Source organism: Molothrus ater, chromosome 1, assembly GCF_012460135.2.
Source record: "Molothrus ater isolate BHLD 08-10-18 breed brown headed cowbird chromosome 1, BPBGC_Mater_1.1, whole genome shotgun sequence".
NCBI lineage: Eukaryota > Metazoa > Chordata > Aves > Passeriformes > Icteridae > Molothrus > Molothrus ater.
This window is the reverse complement of record NC_050478.2, coordinates 103,751,591-103,772,194: the sequence shown is the minus strand read 5'-3', so window position 1 is coordinate 103,772,194 and position 20,604 is coordinate 103,751,591. Positions and strand designations below refer to the sequence as shown.

At 37.3% G+C, this 20,604-nt stretch overlaps 1 protein-coding gene across 11 annotated transcripts in view; it reads right to left on the bottom strand.

Moving 5' to 3' along the window:
• Positions 1-20,604, bottom strand: part of DLGAP1 (DLG associated protein 1) — a 396,907-nt gene that overhangs the window by 321,435 nt on the left and 54,868 nt on the right. The window contains exon 2 of one of the 11 annotated variants that reach the window (XM_054516701.1): positions 18,431-18,536. The exons of the other annotated variants lie outside the window; for them this stretch is intronic. The gene's annotated coding sequence lies outside the window, so the exon portion shown is untranslated. The remainder of the gene's footprint in view (positions 1-18,430; positions 18,537-20,604) is intronic. 11 annotated transcript variants of the gene reach the window in all.

The window sequence follows — 20,604 nt, the reverse complement described above, 5'->3', positions numbered from 1 at the left end:
ATATTCAAAACTAAATGGGACAAGGCCTTCAGCTATCTGATCCTACTTTTAAGCCATCCTTGTGGTCCAGATGTCCCTTTAAAACTAAACAACTATTTTGATCTATGCAAAACGACTTTTTCCACAGCTGAACTACAACAACATCCAGATAGCAAGGTAGGAATTTGACTTGCTCTACTTCAGTCACTTTCCAAAAAGAGCTGAACCAGGGTGTTCCAAATTATCTGAATTGTTTTGCAATGGCCATAGGAGAATAGCCCCTCAGCTTTATGATTCATAAAGAAAATAGCTGCTTCAGTGGAATGAAATCCTTAACTCCCAGCTCATGCTGCTGTATTGAGTACAAAGAAGGAGTGCTAGCAGGCAAAAAACCTAAAAAATCACCACTATATTTACCTGCCAAATCACAGTTTTCCTTTGAGGTCTCCCGTCGCACTAATGATGAGGCTGGCTTGGCTTTGCATACGAGAGATAGCAAAGAAACAGCCTGAGGTGATACTGAAGTCGAAAACAGAGCAAATTAAACTGGTTGTCTTCCTGTTTTACAACCAGCTGCAATTACCTTACTGGGTAGTTGCCATCCAAAGAAAACTGTGAACCACACAAACAGGAATAATTTCATTGGCATGCACAGAGTGAACCTTTCCCCAGGTGTAATTTAAGGAGTCCTTAAAATGTGCAATTCTATCCGTTGCTTTGAGCCCTCAATCACTTCCTACTGTAGCTCTGGTTTTCCTCTACATGAAATCCTGCAGATAAATCTACTTTCAGGATGACTGCCCTGATTAATAACTCTCTAATGTCTGTACTCTCTGTGGGATAAGACATTTCTTTGTTCAAAAGTGATCCTTTTCCTCTGAACGCTGGCAATTTCAGAGCTGAGGGAATGAATCACCACTGCTTGATGCTGCCATTCCTACTGCTGGGATGTGTGGTCATGTGAAGTCATTCTGAGACATAATTTCTTACCCTCCTCAGTCAGCTGGGCATTGCTGAAAAATCTACTTGGCAAAACTGGTCAGTATTTTGATTTCCAGTTCACATACTGGAATTAAAAAGCAAAAATCTCTTGTGTTTTCGCACATCGGTGGCAGAGGTACACTTTCCGGTGGAGAGCTAATATTCTGTGGCCTGACTTGTGTATCACAAATCATCATTTAGCTCACTGCAGAAATCTGAGAATGAGACAGATCTCCAGGTGGCAGCTCTACTGATGGGCAGTTATGGGTGTCACTGCTTTTTGAAAGGTCATTTTGTCTGGATGTAGAAGAGGATCATTTTAGAAAACATATCTCCACAGAACAGACTAATATTTACCTGCCTACTTCTATCAGAAAAAAAAGTATCTTTCAATAAATGATTTAAAGGAAAAGAAAAAAATTTATTAAACATATATTACAAGAATCCTGTGGAACAAAACATTATTAAACTTATGCTGATTACAGAGGGGCAGAATTGTATAGAAAAATCCACCAAGGAAGAAAGGCTAAAGCCTGCATTATCTTATCAGCTCAGTGGGGCCTACTGCACCTGAATTTAAATTACTTGAGTAAGATTATGTAGTGAGTCAGCTCAGAGCCCAGAATAGAACCAAAAATTGTGGCTCATTATCACTGTCTTTAACCATTAATTTGCACTTTCACACTGAGAGAAATGGATGTCACTATTTTATTAAGTCCCCCAATTTATTTATATCATAACAATACACTGAACAGTATCAGAGGAAAACCACAGACTGAGATATAATCCTGATATCCAGTCTGAACTGTGGGTCACTACGAATATGGGTAGAATAGGAGCAATACTTGTGTAAAACTGATGGACCTACAATCTCTATCATTGAATCCTCTATCTTTCATTGTGCTGGGTTTTGTTGTAACTGAAATATATAAATATCACTTTCAAAACAAAACAAGAAAGTTGCAGAAGTCTCCAAATATGCACACAAAAAAGAGATAAGTTAGATATGTATTTGTTATTGTAAAGTTTCATTCTACCATAAATATACATTTTAAACTTTCTGGTTTGATCTTTAAAATCTCATGAGTGCATATTAGTGCCTAGGATACAGCACTGGTAACTGTCTCACAACAGCAAATGAGTCACTTTGGTCCAAGGATAGTAGTAAATGGATGCCATGAAAAGCTCTATTTATATGGTGCTTTACAGCACAATTTAATGAAACTTTCCAATGCTTACATAAAGAATATATGTTCTGATAATAGGTTGCTAAAGTTAGCATCTAGTAAGGAAGTGGATTAAGTCTTTATTCCTAACAGAAGTCTCTCATTTGATTAAATACAGATTTTTACATTAAATATGCATTCTGAAGAACATTCTTTTTTTTTCCTTCTTTCTTTCACACATTGTCTTTTTCTTTCCCTCATTCTGAGATTTTGCACCTTTTTCATCCTGCAAATGTGAAGGATCTATTTTGGAGTCTGTCAGGATAGTAACAAGTTTTCAAGTGCTGCAAAACCAACTTAGCATGGACTACATGTGCTCTGTTCTAAAACAAGTATTGACTGACTCCACTCCTCTTCTGGTGCTGCATATTATCAAAATTTTCCTCTGATTTTTCACATCTCAAATTCAAATGCATACTTGAATGCATTTTAAACTATCAGCAGTCACTAAAAACAGACAAGTCACTGGAAAACCCAATATGAGCAAGCACTTTGCAACCTGTTTCAGGTGAGCAGAAACCTACAGCTTCTCTAAGAGAGGCAGAGATCAAGCCTTTTGTTACATCTGCATCTACGTCTGCACCGTGAGGTGAACTGGGATGAGCTGGCTGCATTTCCCCTTTTCACAGGATTCATTTCACCCTGTGCTCTGTCACTCCTCCTCCCAACAGACAGTGGGGTGCAGCCAAAATGCTTTCACTCCCACTCTCTCCAGTTGCTCATAGCAGATAATAGCAGGTAAAGAGTCATCGTTCCTTCCCCACAGCAAGAGTCAGGGGCTGATCACTGCTGAGTTAAGGAAGAGCAATGACTCTCCCCAGTCAGCCAAAAGGCAGGTGAGATGCTCCTCTACAGCGAATTTTACAACCTGAAAATGTTCCCAACAGCTTCTCACAGGGCAGATTTCTAAAATTTTTAGTTGATGTCTGAATATCTTTTAAAATGTCACATACAGACAGAGCTATATAAATTCACCTTCAAAACCTCCTTAGTAGACAAACTTCTGAGGCCTGTGGACCACATAGCTGAAAAATCATCAATTAAAGCTGTTTCGACACCTGAAATAAGGAAGAAAACAGAAGAGGGAGCTGAGAAGGCAACAGGGAACTGTGATTGTACAGAATGTGCAGGGTTTGCATATTGTCAACTTGGAGGCTCAAGGCAAAATTCTCCAAAATTCTCCTGAAATATGCAGATAGACAAGAATTACAAGTGATATCAGCAAATTATGGCCATCTGACAGAATTTTAAGGTTTCTAAGCTATAGATTTCTTTCTTGATGGTGAGAGAAGGGGGCACATGTGGTGCCATATGCCCTTGCAAAACCTTTCTAACAACTTTGTTTGGTAGAAAGAGTGGTTTAATCGCTTCACATATTTTCTTGGAAATCATCTTTATTGTTGTGTATACAGACACCTTAGACTGAGCTGAAAGAATCTTTTGATGTTCTCTGTGCCAACAGGTATAATAAAACAATGCTTTTAGAAAGTTGATAAAGGCAAGAGACGCAATAAACCAGTTAAGAAGCTCTGGCAAAGAAAATCAAAATATCTTGCCTAAAGTAAAACATCGAATCACCAGCAAACTTGTGAGTATGTTCGAGATTCTAAAAATCCTCTTTGGAATATCTTCTGGAATATGCTTTCTCTGAAATATCAGCCTTTTTTTTTTTTAGTTTAGGATTTAAAGTACTAGTATATACTGATAGACGCATGGATGAGGCAATCTATAAAACTGTAGTCTTCAGAAGACAATGAACTCTTTTTGTATACTGCTTAATGATCTGCATACCACTCAGAACTCAAAAAAAATGGCCAAAGAGCTATTATTCTTTGCTATAACTCATGAATTTGATGCTGTCTTATGACCAACCAGAAGGTTTAAAATTGAACAAAGGAACAAAATTTGCAGAGATTGTGCATGTCAATCAAGGAACTCATAAGATATTAAAGAAGCCAAGACTATAAAAAATTAAAAATGAAATGGAAAAATTCACAGACAGTAAACAACCTACCAGAGGCTGTAGGCAAAGCCACTTGAAAGGCATAATCAGCCAAATGCCAATTTGAAATGCAGTGTAATTATCACTAACAGTACAACACCAGGTAACAGTGATACCCCCATACAATACCGAGAACTACTGTGCTTTGGATCCATTTAGCATTTCTTAGAGAATTTGTTTCCTTGGTGGAAAGAGTTGAGGGTGTTGAAACGAGCTTAAAATGGGACACAAGCTCTGAATTTCAAAACTTTATCAAATGGGTTGTCTGCACCTAGCTAACAATCTCATTAATCTTGTGGGAGAGTAAGGGACTATTGGAAAAAGTCCCACAATCTGAGGCATTAGAGCTCACTGTCTTTCTGGGAAACATAAATAAAATCTGGCCAACTGTAACTTCATGGTGGTAAGATTGCAGAAAGAAGCATTAGTTGCCTTTGACATTTACTGCTATATCATTGCTACTTACTGAGCCTGAACTCCTGAGCCATTCTTTGTCCTCTAACAGTTATCTGAAAACAGATGGGTAAAGACACTGTGTGGCCTTAAAGAAGCAGTACAACCTGCACAAGAAAGTAGAGTAAAATTTCCACCTCTTTCTTTCCCAGAGAAAAATAAGAGAATAATGCATTTTCTTGATAAGAAAGTGTTTATTTGTTAATCATTTAATAATTTATCATGTTTGACATGAACAAATGTTCTAATTACGGCAGATTTTGATGTGTGCTATGCATAAACGCCTCCTCTACACAGCTCTCTGTTTTCCTGTGTACTTTTAAGTCCTACTAAATATGATTTGGATAATGCAATCAGCTGCTTGAATAAACATAACCTAATTGAAGTAGTATTCCAAAGAACATTATTTCTATTATTATGACTTCCCTGGTGCACAGCTGTAAACAGACAGCTGAATGATAGCAAATGACCTAGATAAATCTGTCTTGATAGCTGTCACTCCTTAGTCTTGACCTTCTGACACTGTTCCAGCTGTGCAATAGCTTGTCCTAGCATTAAGGGAGAGACAATCTCAGGCTCATTCTATTCTGGGAAAACTACTAGTATTTCTCTGCAAAGACACACAGTCTCATAAAATTAGTGGACTAAAATGTATTTCTAATATAAAAGCAGAAGAAACATTGAACCTTCCTACAACTTCGCATCTTGCACCATAAAAATAAGTAATAAGAAAAGAGTTAAGGTGCTAAATTAAATGTTAATCATATTTTACTGATAGCTAGAGCATTTTGCATTTGTTTCATAGAATCATAGAATTGTTGGGTTGGCAGGGACCATAAATCACAGAACACAGAATACAGAACAAGTCAGGTTGGAAGGGACCACAGTAAGTCATCTGTTCCATCCTCCCTGCTACATTGCAAGGGATTGTGTCCAGACAATTCTTGAATATCTCCAGGGAGGAAGACTCTAAAACCTCTAAAGACAATCTATTCCACAGGTCCTCTAGTTCCAAGTTCCCTGCCCTGGGCAGGGATAACATCCACTAGACCAGGTCGCTCAAAGTTCCACCCAACCCAACTTTAAGCACTTCCAGGGACTTTGAACAGCTTCTCTCGGCAACCTTTTTCACTGCCTTACTACCCTCACAGTAAAGAAGTTCATATTAATTATCTAATTTAAAATCTGCTCTCTTTCAGTTTAAGGCCATTCCCCCTTGTCTTGTCACTGCATGGTAACAGCTTTGTATCTCAGAAAGTACAGCTCTCATCAAACCTCATTCCCAAGTAAATCTATTTTCAGTGCCTTTTAGTAAACAGAAAAAGGAACATAAATGGCATAAAGTAGTTCTGACAATATATTCAGAGTTGTAATCTACATTTCATGTAATTTAAGGCATAAAGGCAATTCACCAAAATGATGTGGAGCTGCAAAAGAAATCCCAAAGTAATCAGGGAATATGTAAAATGGGATGAGAAACTATGACCACTGCAGAATCCCAGTGTAACTAATAATTCACAGATAAATGTGTAAGTTATAAAATAGATGCTATATTATACACATATAATAACCACATTTTTTAGCCAAAAAATCAGTCTTAGAATAGCAGGTGAGGCCTGCATTCAAGTATCATTTTGCAAACATGCTTAAACAGTTTAAGACAAAACCATGCCATTAATGTGCATAACTGGAGAGTGAATTTAGATGCTTGGTAGCCCCAAATACTCCCAGATTTTAAAGCAAAACAAATCCCCGCTGTTAAGCTGCAGAAAATTTTACCAGAAGTTTTAAAAGCAAATAAACCAGATGTGCTGGATCAACATCAGCATTGAAATGTAGCCAAGCCTCTGCTGTTTTTCCACATTCTGCTCACATAATCTGGTGAGAGTGAATAATATTTTATGATGAAGAAGAGAAACTGGAAAACTTTTCATCAATCTCATTAATCATCACAGGAAAAAGCCAGAAATAAGGCTTTCTGCCTAGAGCATTACATTTTAAAATTCTGCTAGAATAAAGTTCTCCTAAGAAGAAGTCCACCATTTTGTCCTTTCATCCTCACTTACTCCTTTACATCACGTAAGGAAATCACTGCTTGAGAAGTGTGTTGTGTAACAACAGGTCCACAAGACAAGAATTTTCCTGAAATCTCCAACTACTATAGGATTGTACAGCAAATTAGATGCAGCTTAACTGTAAAGTCTCACTATAAAAATTTATAAAATACGTAAAAAACTACTATATAAATGAGTTTAGATTAAACAAAGCCCAGAGAATTTTCCTGAAGTATTGTGTATACGTGACTGTGAAATGTTGAGAAGTCTTTTTTCAGATAGACACCTCGAACATCTTTAAGTGTCCGTAAATGATTGTGAGCAATGGGTGCTTCTGAAAGGCTACAGGAAGGCAAGTCCTTATTCTGTAGATAATATCCTTCAGGTTATGTCACCTCCTGACTAAAGAGTCTGACTAAAAGGTGAAGCAGCTGTAATGACCATATTATTTTAAAAAATGCACTAAATTACTTCTATATACACTGAGATTTGAAGTCCTCCTACAAACAAGAGCTAGAATTTAAGGCTCATTTGGAAACCTAAATTCCAGACTTTTTTTCTGACACCTTTGACTTGAAAAAAAGAAAAAAAGAAACTTCAGCTTTATTTTTGGCTATGTTTTTAGCTATTGCATTAAACTCTCCAACAGAGTAATTTTGAAACTAAGATGCCTCAGTTTTGAATTTGGATGTAATAAGATGGTACCTTCCCTGTGCAGAACACCTAGGCCTTTACTAGATAAGAGTGCCCTATCTGCTGCTCCAAACAGAAGAAAGCTAAAAACCTATGAGAGCTATAGAAAGGAAGAAAAGAATTACTTGGTATCTGCAAAACTTACTTCCCAGTGAAAAATGCTGAGAGCTTAGATTATCTGAATTGTCTCTAAAAAACAAGATGCAGAAACAAAGGAAGAAAAATTAAAATCAAGCCCCAGTGAATCTATGCCTGGGTAAAATGGTAGCTGCCCACCCAGAGTCCTCTCAATGCTCTCCACACTCAAACTGCATTGGATAGTATCATGTAGCCCAGAAAAAAGTCCCAAACAAACCAGTTTGGCCTCATTTTTTTTCATTTTCATGTAATTCAGAACAGTGAAAGAGGTGCAACTGTGAGATCAAATTCTAGATTGAAGGACACAGCTCATGCAGAGTTAATAAACTATTACATTTGGTTTCAAAGCTTACTTAAGCTACTCAGGAATTCTCAAACTAAAAGACCTCTACCCATTTGATTGGCACTTTTCCCTCATAAGCAGCATGCTCGTATATACACTTAGCAAAGTCAGTAAATACAGTATCAGTTTTAGTCTGTGGTTGTTTTTCTTTGGATAATTGATTTCTCCTTTGAAAGAATGACCTGTATACATAACTGATTAAAATGTTCACTTTGGAAAACCAGAGAGCAAAGCAGAGGGAGAGAAAAAAGCTGAATTTCATCTTAAAAAATTTGCTATCGATTCAGTGGGTCCAGAATTTCACAAAGATATGTTTGAGCTGATACATTTTTTAAAAACAAAATCAGCAGAAGATCTTTCAGTCCTTATTCCTTCCCATTTTACTGTAGATTAATGATAATAGAGCCTTTTGCAGTTATCACTCATCATTCTGGAGGAAAATTACTTAAATCCATGTATTTGCTGCCTGCTTTGCTAACAGCACTTTTACTTTCTCACCAAGCCAAAGCTTGGTGAAACCAATCTAAATAAAACAATCCAATCCACTTTCCTGCCGATACTGAATTGATCCTTTTTATACTCATACCCTAGCTAGGTTTACGTGACCAAACATCAATGTTTCAGGTCTTTGAAAGACACTCATAGAGAACACTTCTGCCTGAGTGCTCACCTACAAGTGGATTATCACGGTAACTTTCCACAGAGTGTCTTGCACTTGTGCTTTTCTTTTACCTCTGCAAACAGGTCTTGGCTCACAGGAGCCATCAAAGGCAGCATCACCTAAGAGTGATCGTATGTTTTTCAAAGAGAAGGAAAACATAGCTAATTTCACATTAGAGGGACTTATAGACATGTCCTTTATGTTCACAGGAACAAGGATCTAAAATTTGTCACAAGGAAAACAAAGTAAACAAAGCAGAATGAAAGACAAGGGAAAAGCTTATTTCTTTCCTGCATAAACTTAAATAATTACAACAACACATTTTTTAATCTGTGGCTTTATGAAGCAGCCTTGATCTTAAGGCATCCTAACATTTACATGTTTAATAAATGTCTGTAGGAACTAATATAATATATACTTGAAAGCTGACCTAAAAGAATGCTCAACTGAGTCTAAATAAAATGTAGTGACCTTTACTGTCTTAAGCCCTTGACATCACTGGCAAATCCTACTGGAATGAGGTAGTCCAGGCTCCTCAGAAACACAAGGGGTTTTTTTAATAAAGGACACACAGACCTGCTGTAGCTCCTCTCATTTCTGTATGGAGTATTACAGCAATAGATAAGGTACTGAGCAATCAAGGACCTCTCCCCCAAGGAGCATAAAACTGAATAGCTACAGCTTGTTCAATGCAAAACAATGTAGTTCAAATAGTGACATTTTTTTCTCCACAAAACAAAGTGATCATTTGGGTTCTTGATAAAAGGGAGCAAGTCAATATCTGCAAAATGCATCATCAACTTTTATACAGAATTAATTATTGCCACTGTGCTAACAGTCTGCAGGAGAGGTCACTAAGTGACTTCTATAATGAATAAAACAAGCTACAGATGAGTAAGGTGGAAGTGTCTCCCTCTCAAAGCAACTTGGGCATTGAAATGCAGCAGTTGGAAATTGCCTGAGAGCCAGAATAAATAATCTCTTTCTTAGGCTGTATTAAATGCATTAAAAAGCACTGAGACACAGAATCTGGCAGCATTTCTAGAGGTCTATGTTTGACAAGACCATAACAGGTATCACTTACACATTGCAAATTAAAACTTTCACTTGCTTTACTACTCCAGGTAAGATGGAGAACAACTGTACTACCGACTGCACAAAAGTTGTTAAAACGATACATTCTCAGTGAACAAGAGAATAATGAAGACACTGGCTCCCCGTTAGAGAAGCAGACTTCAGACACAGAAATGTTAACTTACCGCCCCAACACCACACAGAAACTCTGGGGCAGAATGTACCTTTTGTTTGAAAGGTTGCTGCCTGACCATGACAGCGTTTGGGAAACCACAACTCTGTTTCGGTGCATTCATCTAAGAAACAACCGTGGACAAATCTGACCGTGCATTGACTCTTTTAATCAAAATACTTGAAGTGTATCAAAATCATAACATTCCGAATTTGATGGGAGTTCAGAGCAAGTAAAAACATACTGTCTCATGACTATAAACTGGAATATACTGGACCTTAGCTATGAAAAAATATTGAAAGATATTGAAACTTAAAGAGAAGATTCTGACAGAACAGGAATAGGTTAATATTTAGCCTATAGACATAAAATCTACATAAATTATGAGTATGTTAACTCTTTTTAATTACAGAATAAGTGGGAGAGCAAAATACTAGCAACATTTCCCAGCTGAATACACTAAGCAGAATAAACTTCCTTTTCTGAAGGAAAATCACAATAGCACAACCTCCAGTGTTGTGATGGAAAGAAAAAAGTCTCTGCTTCCTCCCCAGAGGCTCTTGACAAAAAGTTTTCAGAAGAAAAAGATGAGACCACATTCCAAGACCACAGGGTCCTAAACCTTGCAAATAAGACTCGTAATTGACCATCTTGGTGAGAAAGAACAAGAGGGCTGGAAAAATAGCTGTACTTTAATTTCTACATGAAGGAGAACAAAAAAATTTCTCCAATTAAGAAAATATCAACGCCTCAAGCTACCGTATCTTTGATCTTATTCTTTGCCAGAGAAAGGAAATTTCATCTCTTCAAAGCTTCAACCAAGTAGAACTAAGTTAATAAGGAGCAAGAAAACTTAAATAAGAGCCCTTTAGAAAGACCAAGGACAAACTGACAGGTACAATATTTTAATTGATTGCCTACATCAGAGGAATTAAAATAATAATATTTATCTGTTGCTACAACAGTAGTCATATATATTCACTTAAGAATTGAGTGGAATAAAAATATGCAAAATTTTAGGAGCTCCGTCCTTCTCATTTCTAATTTACCTTTTAGATTTGAAGAGCCTATTTTTTCTTAACAACACAAATTACCACCACTTAACACATTATTAAAAAAGTATTATAAAAATTAATTCACTAAATTACATCATTGACTTTTGAGAGAACACTGAGTATAAATTTACAGCATTAGACTGACAGTCACAGAAACCTAGAGGCTGTAGAGATCCTCAAAACAAATGGCTTCCCAGCCAGATGCAGTGGGAACTTTTTCAAACCAACTGTGAAACACATCCCTTACCTAGAAGCAACCTTACTCCTGGGCCATACAACTTGGTACTGACCTCCTTTAAAATGCTGGCAGTGGGTGGCACAGGAGCCTCCTGGAAATGTTGGGGCAGCTGCAATGATCACCAAACATGTCACAAGGCAGCCTTCCCAAGAGCAGCTAAGTTACAATAATTTTCAGCCACTACTGGTGACACCACTATGCAGTGGTACTCAGAAGCCATGAAAAACTGCAAACTGATTTTCAGTCTTTCAAAAGAGCCGAAAACCTTTAAATACAAAACAAGGGAAAAAATATCCCAAAAAAAAACCCCCAAAAATTTAGAGGGGAAAAAAAGACTTCATGATGAAAAAAATAACAGGATCTTTTAACCTTTTTAAGGTCCATATAAGTAGCTCATCCATGTGGAAAGCTTACTTTTCCCAGCTGCCTTAATATTTAGCTCAGGTTGGGAAACTAGTTGCAGTTTCGAGGCTTCATTTATCAGCTGTCTCCTTCAAGTCATTCAAACAGCAAGGTCTGTAGCAAAGGCTAACAGAAAGAAAGACGAATTTTGTTAAAAAAGGATCCAAAAGTACTGTATTTTAAGCAATAACACCTGAGGAACTTCCCTAAAGTATGCTCATGTGTGAGCCAGCAGAGCCAGATTTTGGTACTCGTGCTTGGGTTCCTGCTGGTTCATCTGTGGCATAGTTACATAAAATTCCTTTAGTGTGGTACAACCTAGAGTCAATATAAAGTCAATAAATCCAAGGAAAACTCCATGGTAAGCAAGTTCTGAGTCAGATTTTGAAGTTTTTACAGGACAGTTGTTTGCCTTAACGTAGGGCAGCGCTTTGTCCTGATCTGGCACTTCAGATGACTCTGCCCCCTCTGCTGCTACCAAGGATTTATCATATTTTTATTTCTAGTTTCTTATATCTTATGGACATGAGTAACTGGTGACTTGGATTGCTATTAGTTTTACAACATCCTGATGCATATCAGACAATAGTAAGGTCTTTATTTTGCCTTTTTAAGTGCTTGTTTACAATTTATTTGGGAAAAAAAAAAACCAAAAAACAAAAAACCTCAGTAAGGCTATGGGCTGAAAGATGAAAACACCAATCATTCTGGGAGAGGAGGGCAGTGTCAGATTATTGAAAATATTGGCCACAGACAACTGAAGCAAAAAAAAAGAACATGATTTCTTGCATTGTGAAATCATCAGTTTTGACTTTCATATTATTAAATCCTTCTTGTAGACAAACCAACACTTATGGACTTAGTCATTCCGTAAGCTAATCAGCACCTAATATCTTTTTTATCTGACTTTGAATATCTTAACAACTTAATACCAGCTCATACTGAAAGCCTGATTAGCAGTGACAGGTGACAGTAGCAATGATTTCTAGTGTGTGTGGGACCATTACTATACTCTTAAAATATAAAAGGAAAATATTACCTCCTACAATTCTTGCTTTTGAATTTGAGGAAAAGCCCATGCAAAGACGTTTTCTATGGGAGTTTCATCTCCCTTTCCTCATCTACTGTCTGCACCTGGATCAAATGAATGAAGTATTTTTGACTTCCCCAGCACATGGCCTAAATCAGCATTCCATTACTACCACAAATCAATGTATTCTGAACGTTAAATATGCACAGGCAGTGGTTTTCTGATCAGGAAGGTGCAATACTCACAGTAGTATGTACAACCCCAAATGTAACTAAGGAAAGGCTTGGCACAGCCACTGTCGTAAAACATAAATTTTGCCTCCAAAGTCACCTCAATTTGACTGTTAATTTTAAACCTGTCTTATTAGTTTTGAGGAAATAATGCATGTATTGCAGAATTTTTTCTGCAATACATGCATTATTTCCTCAAATGCAGAATTTTATTCTGCATTTTTAAGAAAGTCTCCGTGCATACTGATGAAGGTTATTATGGAATTTACACTGGTACTGTTTTGCTGACCATAAAATCTCACTGTCCTTTCCTCAGATGTTGGTAACAAATGGGTCTTGATGACATTGGTACTAACAAAACTCAGTAAAGGCTGAGTTTGGCTTTTCACTTTGGCTTTTACCTTCAGTACTTTACATCATGCAGCTGTAATAATAATAAAAAATAGCACCAAGATATTTAGATGTAAGTTTTAAATGTATTTACTATGCAGAAGTAACTAAGAATGGCTATTCCCTATTTTATAGCTGAAGAAAATAACGCAGAGAGCCACTGTGTGACATATCCAGGAACACAACATGTGACTTACTCATGATGCAAATTCAGGATTCTTTACATTCTGATGCTGTTTGCTAGATTGTGATGCTACCTATATGCTTTATATTACACAGATATTGTCAATTAAAGTATAATTCTATTTTTCATCTCTATTTCCTCTATGTGTATGCTATATCTCAAGTCATTATCATACTCATTAAAACACAGCAGTTCTGTATCCCTTATCTGCACTTAAATGAAGTATGAGGATATATAACAATACAATTAACAGAACTATTCCCAATGAAAGAGGCCTTGAAAAACAAAGTGAACAAAGTGAAGCCTTGATGGGAATGATCCTGCACTTGAGGCCTGCACAACAACCACTGGGGCTTTTCATCATGTTTTTTTAAAGAGAACTGACAAGTCTGATAGAAGGAGAAAGAGAGAGAAAATACAGTTTTGAAACCTAATTTTTATTCAAGATGTAGCAGCACAAGGACATCCAGAGGAAGCCTAGAAAACACAAGTTACAGTCAAAAATGAAGCCTGATTTAGTAGCTGAATCCATTTATTCTTTCCAAGGTTCTGCATAGCACCTGACATGAGGGTCTCTCTCCTGACTCATGTCTTTCAGAACTTAAGTGATAAAAATAACAAGTCTCTCTAAACAAAGGAGAGCCCCAAAAGACAAAACAAACAGTAAGTTTGCATCTTATATTAGAACTTGCATACTTTCTACTCTTGAAGCAAATGCCTCTGCGTATTTATTTACCTTGGACAAGATGAAAGGTCACTCATTATGTGCATAATAAGCTAATCTCACTTGTAATTATACTGCAGAAAAACCTCCACTTTAATTTGAAGGTTAACTAGATTCAAAATAACCCAGTTCTCATCAGGGTGTTGCATTTATTTCAATTAAGTCAATCAACTTAACAAGGATTTAATTAAAAACAAGTTAGCAAGTCAGAAGAAGTATTTGAAATGTAATTAATAAATATTTAAAATAAGCCCCATGTAGTTAAATCAAATATATTGTTCTAAGTGCACTAGACTATGACTTCTTTGCTGATCCTTATTTTTGGTCAATAACAAAAAGCATCCCACCCTGAGAATCCTGACATCAGCTCATCCTTGCAAAGGCACATGAACACAGTATCCAGGAGGTGTAATAGTGAACTTTCAAAAACTGGGTAGAGAGATGAGTACCTATTTCTCATGAGAGGGAAAACAAAGTTTGCCCACAGTTTGTTTGCTTTGTTTCAACTGTTGCTCTTCATCCAAAATAACTTTTCAAGGCAGTTAAACAAAAAATAAAGTGCCTTTTCACTGAATCTACATGATTCCATGTAGCTTCTTTCCTCTGCAAGCATTCTGCAAGCTGTGGGAGAGGGGAGCAAAGCACTAACAAACAAAACCAGAGAACAATCAATATGAAGAGGTTAGTGCTCCCAAAAAGCATCAGTAATTTACATCAGACAGGTTCCTATTCTGTGACTTTCCATTGTCTTTTGGACAATTATGCATCTCATCCCTGGCTTTGCAGTCTAAGAACAACAGTGCTTTGGCCTCTGCTGCCCACAGCATCCTGACTCAGTCTTTCCAGGGATCACTATCCTAAGAAAATCTATTATATTCTTCTCCCCTGTCTGACATTCCTGACGAGGAAGAGAAAAAGAAAGAAGCAGCACTCCTCACCCTTATACCCTTAACAACCCACAAGCAAGACTCCTGTTTTCCTTAAGCCATCCTTAAAAATTCTTTGTTCTGTTGTCACCAGCGAAGACCAATATAATATAATACAATAAAAGATATAACCATATTCCAAATAAATATACATGGAAATTAAGGACATATATATACCCAAATGAAAGTTTTTGTGTACCTCATTGTTTTCAACTGACTAAGCACATTTTCTTTCATGTCCATGACACATTGAGAACAGAAGCACAAAGACTAAGACAAGAGTGATCAAAAGTGTCAGCTCCATTTGGGCAACAAAACTTGAGAAGCCTATGCCTAATCTTTCAGATTACTTCATGTTTTATTGCACTTTTCACCATCAGACCACAGTTCCTATTAAACTGGCCCCAGCTACAGATATAAATGTTCCCAACTTAAGTTAATCAAGCTGCAGTTCTTATTAAAAAGCCCTCAGAAAATAAGCAACCCTGAGTAAGGAGTTATGCTTGAGAATCTTTATGTCTACATAATTTTTCCAGTGCCATACAGGAATTCTGGGCCATAAGCAAAGCAGAAACCAAATAAGCCATGTTACAAACACAGTCTTCTTGGAGTCCTCTACTTTACTTTACTATGTACAATCTATATACAATCCCAAAGTAAATCCAGCTCTGAGCCAGCAAAGGTTCTGTGGAAATTAGGGAGAAGAGCTTCTCTAAGCATATAATTAACCAGATGCATCATAATGTGTATGTACAAAGGTCCTAAATTAATCCCATATGATTCAACTACATGCTCAGCATTCCTAATTTGCAAGTGCTTGACTTTATGGGCTTCACAATTCCTTGCCAGAAAGGAAGGGTTATTTACTTGAATAATGAGTCCAAGTCTAGAGAAGGACATTAAACAGGCCATCTGCAGTCCAGTTCTTATCAGCATCTAGTTTTGTTTGGGCTTTTTCTGACACTCTACTGCCTTCCCACCTTAAGCACCCATGCCCCTAACTCTAATCTGCCCAGTTCCATCTATTTTTTTCACCAGGATCTCTCAAATTAATAAATTTCTTCAGGAAATCCTGGATGGGAAGTGTTCTTCGAGAGCTCTAAAATGTACGGATGACTCATTCAAGCAAGTGACCTCAAACAGAGCAAGAGAGCAAGAACAGTATTCTTTAATGATAATGATCTTACACCATGCAGCTGACAAACTGCAAGAGAGCCAGACATCTCTACAATATCTCTATAATATCACCAAATGGTTTTTATTCCCTATTCATCCAGATTATTTGCAACCAAGCTGTTGTAAATTGGCAACCACAACTTATGCTTTAACCTTCTTATTTCAACTTTACTGAGGCTACTCCATTGAAGTATTTTGAGTAATACTACACTAATATGCAAGAAATTATATGTATCTTCTAAAAAAGCCCCCAATTTATGTTTGGGGAATCTCTAGACTGCAAAACAGAAAAAGTTTCGTACAGCTGATACCAGTTTGCACCCAAATCATTATACCTGTGCAGATAATTTTTCAAGGACTTAAGGAGCATACTTCCAGAAAAATGCGTATTAGTATCAATTGCCTCATTAAAATGGTGATTCCTGGAAGAAAATGTTTTTCTGTTTTGTCAGCTGTGTATCTCTGATCTGTCTGTAGGTACCATGCCCAGGAAACTTGGGAGTTTATCACAGACAGGGAGGAAAACAACTGTGCATGTTCCTGGTCAAAAATACAAGCAAATGAAGTACTGATGTCTCCATATCCACCTGGTCACTTTGACTCTTCTGTTCCCCCTTCTGCCCCATCTCAGAACAACACAATTAAAAACAAAGGGAGGATCCCATACTACTATGCTACACAGAGTGAATTCCACTATTCCTGAGAAGAATAACAGAACACTGAATGCCTTCTGTTCCCTCCCAAAACTTAATCATCTGGATAGAGCTGGTATTTCTGTTTGATTTCTTCCACGCCTTGTAGCAGAAAGGAACATATTGCCCTGAATAAGACAGATACTAAGCAATCAAAGATGTTTGGATGCAGTACAGATTGTGATTATTTTCCCCTTTACCTCTTTGGCTCAATTTATTGCTGCCCACTCTATTTTGCTTTATGAAGCAGTACTGGAGAAAAAAAAAAAAGCCTCATTCTTTAGCTGAGATAGTATGTGCTGCTTTGTGAGGCAGTTTCCTTCTCAGCTCAGATAATGCTCAATACCACAGTGCAATACAGAACAGTTCAGTACGACCATTTGCATAGTGAATGACTTGCAGAATGCTGAATTGAGTCATTTATGAGAGTCACTAGATTTTTGCAGGAATATTATCTGGGATTTAAGTTGGCTGGTTTCGTTTCTTCCTTCAGACTCTGTGAAAGTCTCATTCCTCCTCCTATTTTGAAGCAGCTTGGAAAAGAAATGGTGAATACTGAGTAGCAGGAAGATGAATTGAATCCATTTTAGCTTAGTTGCCATTACTCCCAGAACAGATAATACAAAACAAAGCTTTGTGTCTCATTCAGAAGTAATTAAAGATAACCCTAGTACCATGTTATTGAAAGTCCTTCATATCACATTCCCAGTGTCCATGGCAGCTCTCTGAAATGCAACTTTATTAGCTGACCTAATAGTTTGCTCATTCTGCTGAGGAAAAATAGTGGACTTTGTTTTAAGGATGTTTTCATGGCTTTCCTCTAAACCTGCAGCTCATCAGTCTCCATAGAGGAGACGGTTTCAAAACAGGAAAACTGGTTCCATATATGCTGTAAAGTATTAAAGAAATTTTCAGTACAGGGTGAAAAATATTTTCTTCTTAGGAAATCCTTAAAAATAGAGAGTCCCCACAAAAGTAATAAAGAAATTTTCTACAAAGAGGTGACAACAAATCATAGAGAGCATATCAAAAACTCTGGCTTACTGTTTTGCTGGGGTGAAGGATACATATATAGGCCATCTCTGAAAGTGTTTTTTCCTAATGTGATATGTAAATATTTCAGTGAGGAAGATTGCAAGCATAGCCTGCCCTCTTTTTGCAATATCTTATACAACAACAGATATTGACTGCACTTCTCATTTAGCTTATGTTTAAAAATTAAATTTGAAATAAAACATTTTTCTGTAGACACAGTTCTCTAACAAAAGTTCCTGCCCTCCAAAATACGTTCCTCAACCACTGCTAAAAAGTGCAGCATCCACAGTTAAGCACAGCAGTACATCTGAGACATGAGTGACATTTATTTAGTTGTGTAGACCAATTACTTCCCCACATTTCACAGAGTAACACTTGCCTCTTTTGTAACTGCATCACGTTGCCAGATATCCATTCATTTTGAGGTCCAAACAGAGACACTGCGGTTCCAGCTGCATAACGACTAGTTACCCATAATTCATTTATAAATCTCATGTTTCCTGAGAGCAGAATTTCATGCTTGCATTAAATTTGGATCAAACTTAATCTTGTCACCATTGTGACAGACATACCAGCTCCTGACCAAGAACCATGCTGTATCTCCCACTGCTGCACCTGGGAAAGGGGCTTCATCCCTTGTTTTCCACAGATGGCCATGGAACACTGAAGTCTCTGTGCCTGATGGAGTGAAAAAATATTCACTTTAAACTACTGTGCCAAATAAACCACCCTAACTGAGCAAGAGCAGTACCAGTTCCATATCTATATTTAGCAATTGAAGCTGACTAAATGTGAAGGGAAGCACTACAGCACTTCAACGGAGATAGTATGAATTGCACATTGACTGAGAGTATCAAGTGCTCTAAGAAAAATTTCTTTCCAGGGTTTCCCCACTGGCTGAAATACTTACAAACAGCTATAGGAACTGTATGTTTCCAGGTAGCACTAACAGAAAAACTTACAAGAAAAAATTTTAGTTTCAGGTGAAAATGCGAACAAAAAAAATTAGCTAAGTAATTTTGAATGAAACTGCTACTCAACAGAAAGGAAAAATAGATTCATCAATCATATGTTCACTACTTCTCATTTTCACTTAGACTCAAAATGAGATGGATGCCACAGACAAGCACACCATACCCACCTATTATATCTGACACTGACATTATTTACTGTGTATTAAAAAGAATTCTTCTGGCACTTGCATACAATCGTGTCAGCTTTAATTGCTAAGATGCACTGAACAGCTCTTCTAAACATAGAAAAAATTTACATTTTAAAAGCAAATCAAGGGCACAAACAGGTGGAAGCACTCCATTGTGCCACATGAGACCCTTGTTCCTACAGCTGCAAACCAGCACGAGTGCACATCCGCTGAAATATCAGCTTGGGAGTAAAAGGAAAGAAGTACAGTGATGAATCCTAGAGTCCAAAAAAAATCCCCAAAGCCAAGAGTGCAAGTTTTATTCCAAAATACTGAAACAGCATGCTTGAAAATGAAAGGATCTTAAAGTTTAAAAAATTATGTGCATAAATAAGCCAGTTACTAAATTCTATCCTCACAGGCAAAATAGGAGATGTAGTCTAAGGCAAACAACACTAAAACAGGCTTACAGCTATTGATAACAGCATCTAATCATTGACAAATGCAAGGATTACTTGGGTGAAGTTCACAGGAGACAATGTACAGTGTGGTATGACTTATTATTTTTATCAGTGAGTTAGATGTTGGAACAAGGAGTATGTTTTATTAAATTCAGAGATCACACTAAGCTGGGAGGGATTACAAGCATTTTGGAGGCCACGAACATAATTCAAAAGGCACTCAGAGAAATTGTCTGAAAGCTGCAGCTCTCCTACAAATGTGTATAACACACTGCAGAAAAACAAGAATGCTAATTTGCACAAATTCAGGACAGAAATTAAAAACAAGTTTGACTGTCGAAGATTCTGCAAAATGGGACCTAACTACAATTTATCACAAAATGAATGTATATTATCTGTTGTCCCGCTCTTAAATAACAAAAATCAGTCATCCCACTGATATGTATGATCAGTCTTCTGCACAGGAGACATGAAGTAAATTTCTATTCTCCTCTGGAGATTCTCCTCCATAAACTTCAGTTCACTGGGGCTGTGCTGACCTTGGTCAGTAAAGGAAGCTGCCTGTAATTGATCAAAAGCTTCAGCTAATCAAACCTGATTCACACATGGATTGGGTAATTCTTGCAAGGGGTAACTCTTGGCAAGATTCCTGTTAAGCATAACTAAATGATAAATTTGGGATAACATCTAGAAAGCATAAACAGGCAACCTGTTTTTAGTTTGGATAAGTTACCCTAAAAGAATGCAGCAGCTTAGATCCTTGATAGAAAAGTGAGTTTATACCGAAAGAATAATGAGAAGGAGTTGAGCCTTTCTTCTTTAAGAAAAAAAAAAAAAGAAAAAAAGAAAAAGGAAGGCTCCAGGTGGATTGATCAATATAAGTGTATCCTTTCTAAAGGAACTGAAACCCTATAGGTCTTGCAGAGAAATGTGTCAGGGGAGGAGAGAACAGCAAGAGTAGAAATGAACAGATGGGGAGATAACGGCAGACTGGCTGATGGAGCAAAGCAGCAGACAGAGAAAGAAAGAACAACTGGCAGGAAAGGCAGCTAGTGGGAGCAGTAGGTAATGGTCCTGGCTGGCAGGGAATTGCTGGAGGTGAGTGCTGTGAGCATCAAGGTCAAAAGAATGGCTCCAGTGAGGT